A 12,557-nucleotide genomic window follows, 5' to 3' on the forward strand; every position below is an offset into this window, starting at 1 on the left:
AGGTGCCAGACCCATTGCTTTTATCATTAATGGTCCCATTCTAAGAGACCCAGTGCTTCTTGAATTCACTTTAAGGTGGTTATTTTGCCCACAGTTGATATTCCTCACCCATGAAGATGCTGAGAGGCAGGCACTATTCCTTTCAACAAGTATCTCAATTTTCCTAGGAAAACAAAATGCTTCAGCCTCCTGCTTCTACCATCCACAGTTCTCTTACAATCTGTGCAGTGCTTGTTGCATTCACTTGAAACAGGTGATTTTGCTCAAAGGTGATGTTCCTCATGCACTCAGAGCTAGGCAGTAGTCCTTTAAACAGCTAAGTCAATTCACAATGCTAAGCAAGGGGCTAGACCCTCTTGCTTCCAACAGTAATGATTCTCTCGCAAGATCTGCAGTACTTCTTTGATTCACTTGAAAGGTTGATTTTGCAAGAAGCTGATGTTCCTCTCCCATGAAAACACTGAGAGGTAAGCAGTATTCCTTTAAAGAGCTAAATGAATTGACAAGGCTAAACAACTTGCTAGACCTTCTTGCTTCTAACATTCACGATTCTCTTACAAGAGCTACAGTGCTTCTCCCATTCACTTGTAAGGGCGACTTGGAACAAAGGTGATGTTCCTGACCCTTGAAAACACTGAGAGGTAGGCAGCATTCCTTTCAACAGCTAACTCAATTCAAAGTGCTAAACAAGGTGCATGTCCCTGTTGCTTCTAACACTTCTGATCCTCTTCCAAGAGCTTCAGTGCTTCTGCATTCACTTCAAAAGGCCACTTTTCCACAAGGTTTCTGTTCCTCAGGCATGCAAAGGCTGAGAGATAGGCCGTATTCCTTTAAGCAGCTAAGTCATTTCACAATGCTAAAGAAGGTGCTTGACTCTCTTGCTTTTAACATGAATGGTTCTCTTACAGGAGAAACAGTGCTTCTTCCATTCACTTGAAAAGGGCTATGTTGCCCAGAGGTAAAGGTCTTTATCCCTTCAAAGCCTGAGGGACAGGCAGTATTTCCTTTAAAAGTTAACTCAATTCTCACTGGTATACAACATGCTAGTCCCTCTTCCTTCCAGCAATCATGGTTTTATTAAAAAAGAAACAGTGCTTCTTCTTCCTCTTGCCTTTAACAAGTTTGTAAAAAGGTGATGTTTCACCCACTTGAAAACACTGAGGCTACCCAGTGTCTCGTTCAGTGAGTAACCCAATTCTCACTGAGAAACAAGGTGCTAGGCCCTCCTGATCCTACCATTGATAGTTTTCTTCCAAACATACAGTGCTTGTTCCACCATTGAATTGAACTCTTTGACACAAAGGTGATGTTCCTTACACTTTAAAACCCTGAGGGATAAGGAGTGTTCCTTCCAAAAGCTAACTCAATTCCCTCTGCTTAACAAGGTGCGAAAATCTGTGGCTGGTAATGTTAATAGTTTCCTTGCAGGAGATACACTGCTCCTTCCATTCACTCGAATGGGGCTATTTTGCACACAGAATATGTTCTTCACACTTTCAAAGAATGAGAAATAGGCAGTATTCCTTTGGAAAGTTAACTCGTTCTCACTGCTAAACAAACTGCTAGCTTCTAACATTAATGATTTCCTTACATGATAAACGGGGCGTGATCCATTCACTTGAAGGCATCTAGTTGACACAAGGGTGATGTTCCTCACACCTGACAAAACTCAGTGTTGGGCACTAATCCTGTCAACAGGGAACTCATTTCTCATAGGGAGACAAGGTGCAAGAAATTCCTGCTGCCTTGCATACATTGCATCCTGCCATCAGATAAGAGTGTGTGCCCATTTCGTCTGAAGCGGGTATATTCAAAGAGTGAGTGAATGTCCAGTTTTAAACGCTTTGGTTTGGCAAGCATTCCTTTCAGCTACTACCTCAATCCTCACAAGGAAACAGTGTGCTAGAACCTCCTGCTGCAATCCATGACATCTGCTTACAAGAGATAGAGTGTCTCTTCCATTCACTTGAAAGTGTCTCTTTTGCCCAAAGATTGTACTCCTCACACTCTGAAATCCTCAGAGGTATGCAGTACTCCTTTCAAAAGCTAACTCCATTGAAATAGCTAAACAAATTGTTAGACCCTCGTTTTTGTAACCTTTCTAGTTCTCCTACAAGACGTACAGTACTTCTTCCCTTCCTTCAAAGGGGCAACCTTGCGCCAAAATGATATTCCTCACACTACAAAACCCTGAGGTAAAGGTGGTATTCCTTCTAAAACCGCCATCTCTTCCCACTGCTAAAGAAGGTGCTAGACCCTCTTGCTTCTATCATTAATGGTCCCATTACAAGAGACCCAGTGCTTCTTCGATTCACTTTAAGGTGGTTATTTTGCCCATAGTGGATATCCCTCACCCATGAAGACACTGAGAGGCAGGCAGTATTCCTTTCAACAAGTATCTCAATTCTCCTAGGAAAACAAAGTTCTTCACCCTCCTGCTTCTACCATCCACAGTTCTCTTACAATCTATGCAGTGCTGGTTGCATTCACTTGAAAGAGGTGATTTTGCACAAAGGTGATGTTCCACATGCACTCATTGCTAGGCAGTATTAACATAAACAGCTAAGTCAATTCACAGTGCTAAAAAGGTGCCTGAACCTTTTCCTTCTAACTTTCATGATTCTCTTAAAAGAGAAACAGAGCTTCTTCCATCCATGTGAAAAGGGCTATTTTGCACCAAGATATATTCTTCATACTTTAAAACCTTTGAGACAGGCAGTATTCTTTTTAAAAGTTAACTCAATTCTCAGTTCTAAACAAAGTGCTGCTAACATTAATGGTTTCCTTACATGATAAATTGGGCATGTTCCATTTACTTGAAGTTACCTATATGGCACAAGGGTGATGTTCTTGACTCACAAAAAATCTCAGTAATAGGCAGTATTCCTTTCACCAGGTAACTCATTTCTCTTCGGAGAGAAGTTGGAATACATCCCTACCTCTAACACATTGCATCCAGCCATCAGATAAAAGTGTTTGTCCCTTTTGTTTGAAGTGCATGTTTTTCAAAGAGTGAGTGATTCTCCACTGCAAAAGGCTTTTGTTTGGCAAGCGTTTCTTTCACATGGTAACTGAATGATCTCAGGGAAACAATGCTCTAGAACCTCCTGCTGCAAGCCTTGACATCTGCTTCCAAGACAGAGAGGGCATCTTCCATACCTTTCAAATGGTCTCTTTTGCACACAGCTTGTATGCCTCACACTTTAAAACCCTGAGAGATACGCAGTACTCTTTCTAAAAGCTAACTCAACTTCAACAGTGAAACAAAGTGCTAGACCCCTCTTACTTGTAAGCTTTTTAGTTCTCCTCTAAAACGTACAGTAATTCTTCCCTTCACTGAAAGCAGAGTTCCTTTCGAAAGTTAACTCAATTCCCTCTGCTTAACAAGGTGCGCAATTCTGTGACTGGTAACATTAATTGTTTCCTTGCAGGAGATACACTGCTCCTTCCATTCACTTCAATGGGGCTATGTTGCACACAGAATACGTTCTTCACACTTCAAAAGAATGAGAAGTACTCAGTATTTCTTAGGAAAGTTAACTCCGTTCTCACTGCTAAACAAACTGCTAGATTCTAACATTAATGATTTTCTTACATGATAAACGGGGCCTGATCCATCTACTTGAAGGCAACTATTTGGCACAAGGGTGATGTTCCTCACACCTAAAAAACCTTAGTGTGTGGCACGAATCCTTTCAACAGAGCACTCATTTCTCATAGGGAGACAAGGTGCAAGACACTCCTGCTGCCTTGCACACATTGCATCTTGCCGTCAGAAAAGAGTGTGTGTCCATTTCGTCTGAAGCGTGTATATTCAAAGAGTGAGTGATTCTCCACTTTAAAACGCTTTCGTTTGGCAAGCATTCCTTTCACCTACTACCTCAATCTTCAAAGAGAAACAGTGTGCTAGAACCTCTTGCTGAAAACCTTGACATCTGCTTACAAGCATTGAGTTCCTCTTATATTCACTTGAAAGGGTCTCTTTCGCCCAAAGATTGTACTCCTCACACTCTGAAATCCTCAGAGGTATGCACTACTCCTTTTAAAAGCTAACTCCATTGAAATAGCTAAACAAAGTGTTAGACCCTCGTTTTTGTAACCTTTCTGGTTCTCCTACAAGACATACAGTAATTCTTCCCTTCCTTGAAAGGGGCAACCTTGCACCAAAATGATATTCCTCATACTACAAAACCCTGAGGTAAAGGTCCTATTCTTTTTAAAACTGCAATCTATTCCCACTGCTAAACAAGGTGCCAGACCCATTGCTTTTATCATTAATGGTCCCATTCTAAGAGACCCAGTGCTTCTTGAATTCACTTTAAGGTGGTTATTTTGCCCACAGTTGATATTCCTCACCCACGAAGATGCTGAGAGGCAGGCACTATTCCTTTCAACAAGTATCTCAATTTTCCTAGGAAAACAAAATGCTTCAGCCTCCTGCTTCTACCATCCACAGTTCTCTTACAATCTGTGCAGTGCTTGTTGCATTCACTTGAAACAGGTGATTTTGCTCAAAGGTGATGTTCCTCATGCAATCAGAGCTAGGCAGTAGTCCTTTAAACAGCTAAGTCAATTCACAATGCTAAGCAAGGGGCTAGACCCTCTTGCTTCCAACAGTAATGATTCTCTCGCAAGATCTGCAGTACTTCTTTGATTCACTTGAAAGGTTGATTTTGCAAGAAGCTGATGTTCCTCTCCCATGAAAACACTGAGAGGTAAGCAGTATTCCTTTAAAGAGCTAAATGAATTGACAAGGCTAAACAACTTGCTAGACCTTCTTGCTTCTAACATTCACGATTCTCTTACAAGAGCTACAGTGCTTCTCCCATTCACTTGTAAGGGCGACTTGGAACAAAGGTGATGTTCCTGACCCTTGAAAACACTGAGAGGTAGACAGCATTCCTTTCAACAGCTAACTCAATTCAAAGTGCTAAACAAGGTGCATGTCCCTGTTGCTTCTAACACTTCTGATCCTCTTCCAAGAGCTTCAGTGCTTCTGCATTCACTTCAAAAGGCCACTTTTCCACAAGGTTTCTGTTCCTCAGGCATGCAAAGGCTGAGAGATAGGCCGTATTCCTTTAAGCAGCTAAGTCATTTCACAATGCTAAAGAAGGTGCTTGACTCTCTTGCTTTTAACATGAATGGTTCTCTTACAGGAGAAACAGTGCTTCTTCCATTCACTTGAAAAGGGCTATGTTGCCCAGAGGTAAAGGTCTTTATCCCTTCAAAGCCTGAGGGACAGGCAGTATTTCCTTTAAAAGTTAACTCAATTCTCACTGGTATACAACATGCTAGTCCCTCTTCCTTCCAGCAATCATGGTTTTATTAAAAAAGAAACAGTGCTTCTTCTTCCTCTTGCCTTTAACAAGTTTGTAAAAAGGTGATGTTTCACCCACTTGAAAACACTGAGGCTACCCAGTGTCTCGTTCAGTGAGTAACCCAATTCTCACTGAGAAACAAGGTGCTAGGCCCTCCTGATCCTACCATTGATAGTTTTCTTCCAAACATACAGTGCTTGTTCCACCATTGAATTGAACTCTTTGACACAAAGGTGATGTTCCTTACACTTTAAAACCCTGAGGGATAAGGAGTGTTCCTTCCAAAAGCTAACTCAATTCCCTCTGCTTAACAAGGTGCGAAAATCTGTGGCTGGTAATGTTAATAGTTTCCTTGCAGGAGATACACTGCTCCTTCCATTCACTCGAATGGGGCTATTTTGCACACAGAATATGTTCTTCACACTTTCAAAGAATGAGAAATAGGCAGTATTCCTTTGGAAAGTTAACTCGTTCTCACTGCTAAACAAACTGCTAGCTTCTAACATTAATGATTTCCTTACATGATAAACGGGGCGTGATCCATTCACTTGAAGGCATCTAGTTGACACAAGGGTGATGTTCCTTACACCTGACAAAACTCAGTGTTGGGCACTAATCCTGTCAACAGGGAACTCATTTCTCATAGGGAGACAAGGTGCAAGAAATTCCTGCTGCCTTGCATACATTGCATCCTGCCATCAGATAAGAGTGTGTGCCCATTTCGTCTGAAGCGGGTATATTCAAAGAGTGAGTGAATGTCCAGTTTTAAACGCTTTGGTTTGGCAAGCATTCCTTTCAGCTACTACCTCAATCCTCACAAGGAAACAGTGTGCTAGAACCTCCTGCTGCAATCCATGACATCTGCTTACAAGAGATAGAGTGTCTCTTCCATTCACTTGAAAGTGTCTCTTTTGCCCAAAGATTGTACTCCTCACACTCTGAAATCCTCAGAGGTATGCAGTACTCCTTTCAAAAGCTAACTCCATTGAAATAGCTAAACAAATTGTTAGACCCTCGTTTTTGTAACCTTTCTAGTTCTCCTACAAGACGTACAGTACTTCTTCCCTTCCTTCAAAGGGGCAACCTTGCGCCAAAATGATATTCCTCACACTACAAAACCCTGAGGTAAAGGTGGTATTCCTTCTAAAACCGCCATCTCTTCCCACTGCTAAAGAAGGTGCTAGACCCTCTTGCTTCTATCATTAATGGTCCCATTACAAGAGACCCAGTGCTTCTTCGATTCACTTTAAGGTGGTTATTTTGCCCATAGTGGATATCCCTCACCCATGAAGACACTGAGAGGCAGGCAGTATTCCTTTCAACAAGTATCTCAATTCTCCTAGGAAAACAAAGTTCTTCACCCTCCTGCTTCTACCATCCACAGTTCTCTTACAATCTATGCAGTGCTGGTTGCATTCACTTGAAAGAGGTGATTTTGCACAAAGGTGATGTTCCACATGCACTCATTGCTAGGCAGTATTAACTTAAACAGCTAAGTCAATTCACAGTGCTAAAAAGGTGCCTGAACCTTTTCCTTCTAACTTTCATGATTCTCTTAAAAGAGAAACAGAGCTTCTTCCATCCATGTGAAAAGGGCTATTTTGCACCAAGATATATTCTTCATACTTTAAAACCTTTGAGACAGGCAGTATTCTTTTTAAAAGTTAACTCAATTCTCAGTTCTAAACAAAGTGCTGCTAACATTAATGGTTTCCTTACATGATAAATTGGGCATGTTCCATTTACTTGAAGTTACCTATATGGCACAAGGGTGATGTTCTTGACTCACAAAAAATCTCAGTAATAGGCAGTATTCCTTTCACCAGGTAACTCATTTCTCTTCGGAGAGAAGTTGGAATACATCCCTACCTCTAACACATTGCATCCAGCCATCAGATAAAAGTGTTTGTCCCTTTTGTTTGAAGTGCATGTTTTTCAAAGAGTGAGTGATTCTCCACTGCAAAAGGCTTTTGTTTGGCAAGCGTTTCTTTCACATGGTAACTGAATGATCTCAGGGAAACAATGCTCTAGAACCTCCTGCTGCAAGCCTTGACATCTGCTTCCAAGACAGAGAGGGCATCTTCCATACCTTTCAAATGGTCTCTTTTGCACACAGCTTGTATGCCTCACACTTTAAAACCCTGAGAGATACGCAGTACTCTTTCTAAAAGCTAACTCAACTTCAACAGTGAAACAAAGTGCTAGACCCCTCTTACTTGTAAGCTTTTTAGTTCTCCTCTAAAACGTACAGTAATTCTTCCCTTCACTGAAAGCAGAGTTCCTTTCAAAAGTTAACTCAATTCCCTCTGCTTAACAAGGTGCGCAATTCTGTGACTGGTAACATTAATTGTTTCCTTGCAGGAGATACACTGCTCCTTCCATTCACTTGAATGGGGCTATGTTGCACACAGAATACGTTCTTCACACTTCAAAAGAATGAGAAGTACTCAGTATTTCTTAGGAAAGTTAACTCCGTTCTCACTGCTAAACAAACTGCTAGATTCTAACATTAATGATTTTCTTACATGATAAACGGGGCCTGATCCATTTACTTGAAGGCAACTATTTGGCACAAGGGTGATGTTCCTCACACCTAAAAAACCTTAGTGTGTGGCACGAATCCTTTCAACAGAGCACTCATTTCTCATAGGGAGACAAGGTGCAAGACACTCCTGCTGCCTTGCACACATTGCATCTTGCCGTCAGAAAAGAGTGTGTGTCCATTTCGTCTGAAGCGTGTATATTCAAAGAGTGAGTGATTCTCCACTTTAAAACGCTTTCGTTTGGCAAGCATTCCTTTCACCTACTACCTCAATCTTCAAAGAGAAACAGTGTGCTAGAACCTCTTGCTGAAAACCTTGACATCTGCTTACAAGCATTGAGTTCCTCTTATATTCACTTGAAAGGGTCTCTTTCGCCCAAAGATTGTACTCCTCACACTCTGAAATCCTCAGAGGTATGCACTACTCCTTTTAAAAGCTAACTCCATTGAAATAGCTAAACAAAGTGTTAGACCCTCGTTTTTGTAACCTTTCTGGTTCTCCTACAAGACATACAGAAATTCTTCCCTTCCTTGAAAGGGGCAACCTTGCACCAAAATGATATTCCTCATACTACAAAACCCTGAGGTAAAGGTCCTATTCTTTTTAAAACTGCAATCTATTCCCACTGCTAAACAAGGTGCCAGACCCATTGCTTTTATCATTAATGGTCCCATTCTAAGAGACCCAGTGCTTCTTGAATTCACTTTAAGGTGGTTATTTTGCCCACAGTTGATATTCCTCACCCACGAAGATGCTGAGAGGCAGGCACTATTCCTTTCAACAAGTATCTCAGTTTTCCTAGGAAAACAAAATGCTTCAGCCTCCTGCTTCTACCATCCACAGTTCTCTTACAATCTGTGCAGTGCTTGTTGCATTCACTTGAAACAGGTGATTTTGCTCAAAGGTGATGTTCCTCATGCACTCAGAGCTAGGCAGTAGTCCTTTAAACAGCTAAGTCAATTCACAATGCTAAGCAAGGGGCTAGACCCTCTTGCTTCCAACAGTAATGATTCTCTCGCAAGATCTGCAGTACTTCTTTGATTCACTTGAAAGGTTGATTTTGCAAGAAGCTGATGTTCCTCTCCCATGAAAACACTGAGAGGTAAGCAGTATTCCTTTAAAGAGCTAAATGAATTGACAAGGCTAAACAACTTGCTAGACCTTCTTGCTTCTAACATTCACGATTCTCTTACAAGAGCTACAGTGCTTCTCCCATTCACTTGTAAGGGCGACTTGGAACAAAGGTGATGTTCCTGACCCTTGAAAACACTGAGAGGTAGACAGCATTCCTTTCAACAGCTAACTCAATTCAAAGTGCTAAACAAGGTGCATGTCCCTGTTGCTTCTAACACTTCTGATCCTCTTCCAAGAGCTTCAGTGCTTCTGCATTCACTTCAAAAGGCCACTTTTCCACAAGGTTTCTGTTCCTCACTCATGCAAAGACTGAGAGATAGGCCGTATTCCTTTAAGCAGCTAAGTCATTTCACAATGCTAAAGAAGGTGCTTGACTCTCTTGCTTTTAACATGAATGGTTCTCTTACAGGAGAAACAGTGCTTGTTCCATTCACTTGAAAAGGGCTATGTTGCCCAGAGTTAAAGGTCTTTATCCCTTCAAAGCCTGAGGGACAGGCAGTATTTCCATTAAAAGTTAACTCAATTCTCACTGGTATACAACATGCTAGTCCCTCTTCCTTCCAGCAATCATGGTTTTATTAAAAAAGAAACAGTGCTTCTTCTTCCTCTTGCCTTTAACAAGTTTGTAAAAAGGTGATGTTTCACCCACTTGAAAACACTGAGGCTACCCAGTGTCTCGTTCAGTGAGTAACCCAATTCTCACTGAGAAACAAGGTGCTAGGCCCTCCTGATCCTACCATTGATAGTTTTCTTCCAAACATACAGTGCTTGTTCCACCATTGAATTGAACTCTTTGACACAAAGGTGATGTTCCTTACACTTTAAAACCCTGAGGGATAAGGAGTGTTCCTTCCAAAAGCTAACTCAATTCCCTCTGCTTAACAAGGTGCGAAAATCTGTGGCTGGTAATGTTAATAGTTTCCTTGCAGGAGATACACTGCTCCTTCCATTCACTCGAATGGGGCTATTTTGCACACAGAATATGTTCTTCACACTTTCAAAGAATGAGAAATAGGCAGTATTCCTTTGGAAAGTTAACTCGTTCTCACTGCTAAACAAACTGCTAGCTTCTAACATTAATGATTTCCTTACATGATAAACGGGGCGTGATCCATTCACTTGAAGGCATCTAGTTGACACAAGGGTGATGTTCCTCACACCTGACAAAACTCAGTGTTGGGCACTAATCCTGTCAACAGGGAACTCATTTCTCATAGGGAGACAAGGTGCAAGAAATTCCTGCTGCCTTGCATACATTGCATCCTGCCATCAGATAAGAGTGTGTGCCCATTTTGTCTGAAGCGGGTATATTCAAAGAGTGAGTGAATGTCCTGTTTTAAATGCTTTCGTTTGGCAAACATTCCTTTCAGCTACTACCTCAATCCTCACAAGGAAACAGTGTGCTAGAACCTCCTGCTGCAATCCAGGACATCTGCTTACAAGAGATAGAGTGTCTCTTCCATTCACTTGAAAGTGTCTCTTTTGCCCAAAGATTGTACTCCTCACACTCTGAAATCCTCAGAGGTATGCAGTACTCCTTTCAAAAGCTAACTCCATTGAAATAGCTAAACAAATTGTTAGACCCTCGTTTTTGTAACCTTTCTAGTTCTCCTACAAGACGTACAGTACTTCTTCCCTTCCTTCAAAGGGGCAACCTTGCACCAAAATGATATTCCTCACACTACAAAACCCTGAGGTAAAGGTGGTATTCCTTCTAAAACCGCCATCTCTTCCCACTGCTAAAGAAGGTGCTAGACCCTCTTGCTTCTATCATTAATGGTCCCATTACAAGAGACCCAGTGCTTCTTCGATTCACTTTAAGGTGGTTATTTTGCCCATAGTGGATATCCCTCACCCATGAAGACACTGAGAGGCAGGCAGTATTCCTTTCAACAAGTATCTCAATTCTCCTAGGAAAACAAAGTTCTTCACCCTCCTGCTTCTACCATCCACAGTTCTCTTACAATCTATGCAGTGCTGGTTGCATTCACTTGAAAGAGGTGATTTTGCACAAAGGTGATGTTCCACATGCACTCATTGCTAGGCAGTATTAACTTAAACAGCTAAGTCAATTCACAGTGCTAAAAAGGTGCCTGAACCTTTTCCTTCTAACTTTCATGATTCTCTTAAAAGAGAAACAGAGCTTCTTCCATCCATGTGAAAAGGGCTATTTTGCACCAAGATATATTCTTCATACTTTAAAACCTTTGAGACAGGCAGTATTCTTTTTAAAAGTTAACTCAATTCTCAGTTCTAAACAAAGTGCTGCTAACATTAATGGTTTCCTTACATGATAAATTGGGCATGTTCCATTTACTTGAAGTTACCTATATGGCACAAGGGTGATGTTCTTGACTCACAAAAAATCTCAGTAATAGGCAGTATTCCTTTCACCAGGTAACTCATTTCTCTTCGGAGAGAAGTTGGAATACATCCCTACCTCTAACACATTGCATCCAGCCATCAGATAAAAGTGTTTGTCCCTTTTGTTTGAAGTGCATGTTTTTCAAAGAGTGAGTGATTCTCCACTGCAAAAGGCTTTTGTTTGGCAAGCGTTTCTTTCACATGGTAACTGAATGATCTCAGGGAAACAATGCTCTAGAACCTCCTGCTGCAAGCCTTGACATCTGCTTCCAAGACAGAGAGGGCATCTTCCATACCTTTCAAATGGTCTCTTTTGCACACAGCTTGTATGCCTCACACTTTAAAACCCTGAGAGGTACGCAGTACTCTTTCTAAAAGCTAACTCAACTTCAACAGTGAAACAAAGTGCTAGACCCCTCTTACTTGTAAGCTTTTTAGTTCTCCTCTAAAACGTACAGTAATTCTTCCCTTCACTGAAAGCAGAGTTCCTTTCAAAAGTTAACTCAATTCCCTCTGCTTAACAAGGTGCGCAATTCTGTGACTGGTAACATTAATTGTTTCCTTGCAGGAGATACACAGCTCCTTCCATTCACTTGAATGGGGCTATGTTGCACACAGAATACGTTCTTCACACTTCAAAAGAATGAGAAGTACTCAGTATTTCTTAGGAAAGTTAACTCCGTTCTCACTGCTAAACAAACTGCTAGATTCTAACATTAATGATTTTCTTACATGATAAACGGGGCCTGATCCATTTACTTGAAGGCAACTATTTGGCACAAGGGTGATGTTCCTCACACCTAAAAAACCTTAGTGTGTGGCACGAATCATTTCAACAGAGCACTCATTTCTCATAGGGAGACAAGGTGCAAGACACTCCTGCTGCCTTGCACACATTGCATCTTGCCGTCAGATAAGAGTGTGTGTCCATTTCGTCTGAAGCGTGTATATTCAAAGAGTGAGTGATTCTCCACTTTAAAACGCTTTCGTTTGGCAAGCATTCCTTTCACCTACTACCTCAATCTTCAAAGAGAAACAGTGTGCTAGAACCTCTTGCTGAAAACCTTGACATCTGCTTACAAGCATTGAGTGCCTCTTATATTCACTTGAAAGGGTCTCTTTCGCCCAAAGATTGTACTCCTCACACTCTGAAATCCTCAGAGGTATGCACTACTCCTTTTAAAAGCTAACACCATTG

This window comes from Castor canadensis, chromosome 18 (genome assembly GCF_047511655.1).
Source record: "Castor canadensis chromosome 18, mCasCan1.hap1v2, whole genome shotgun sequence".
In the NCBI taxonomy this organism is placed as follows: Eukaryota; Metazoa; Chordata; class Mammalia; order Rodentia; family Castoridae; genus Castor; species Castor canadensis.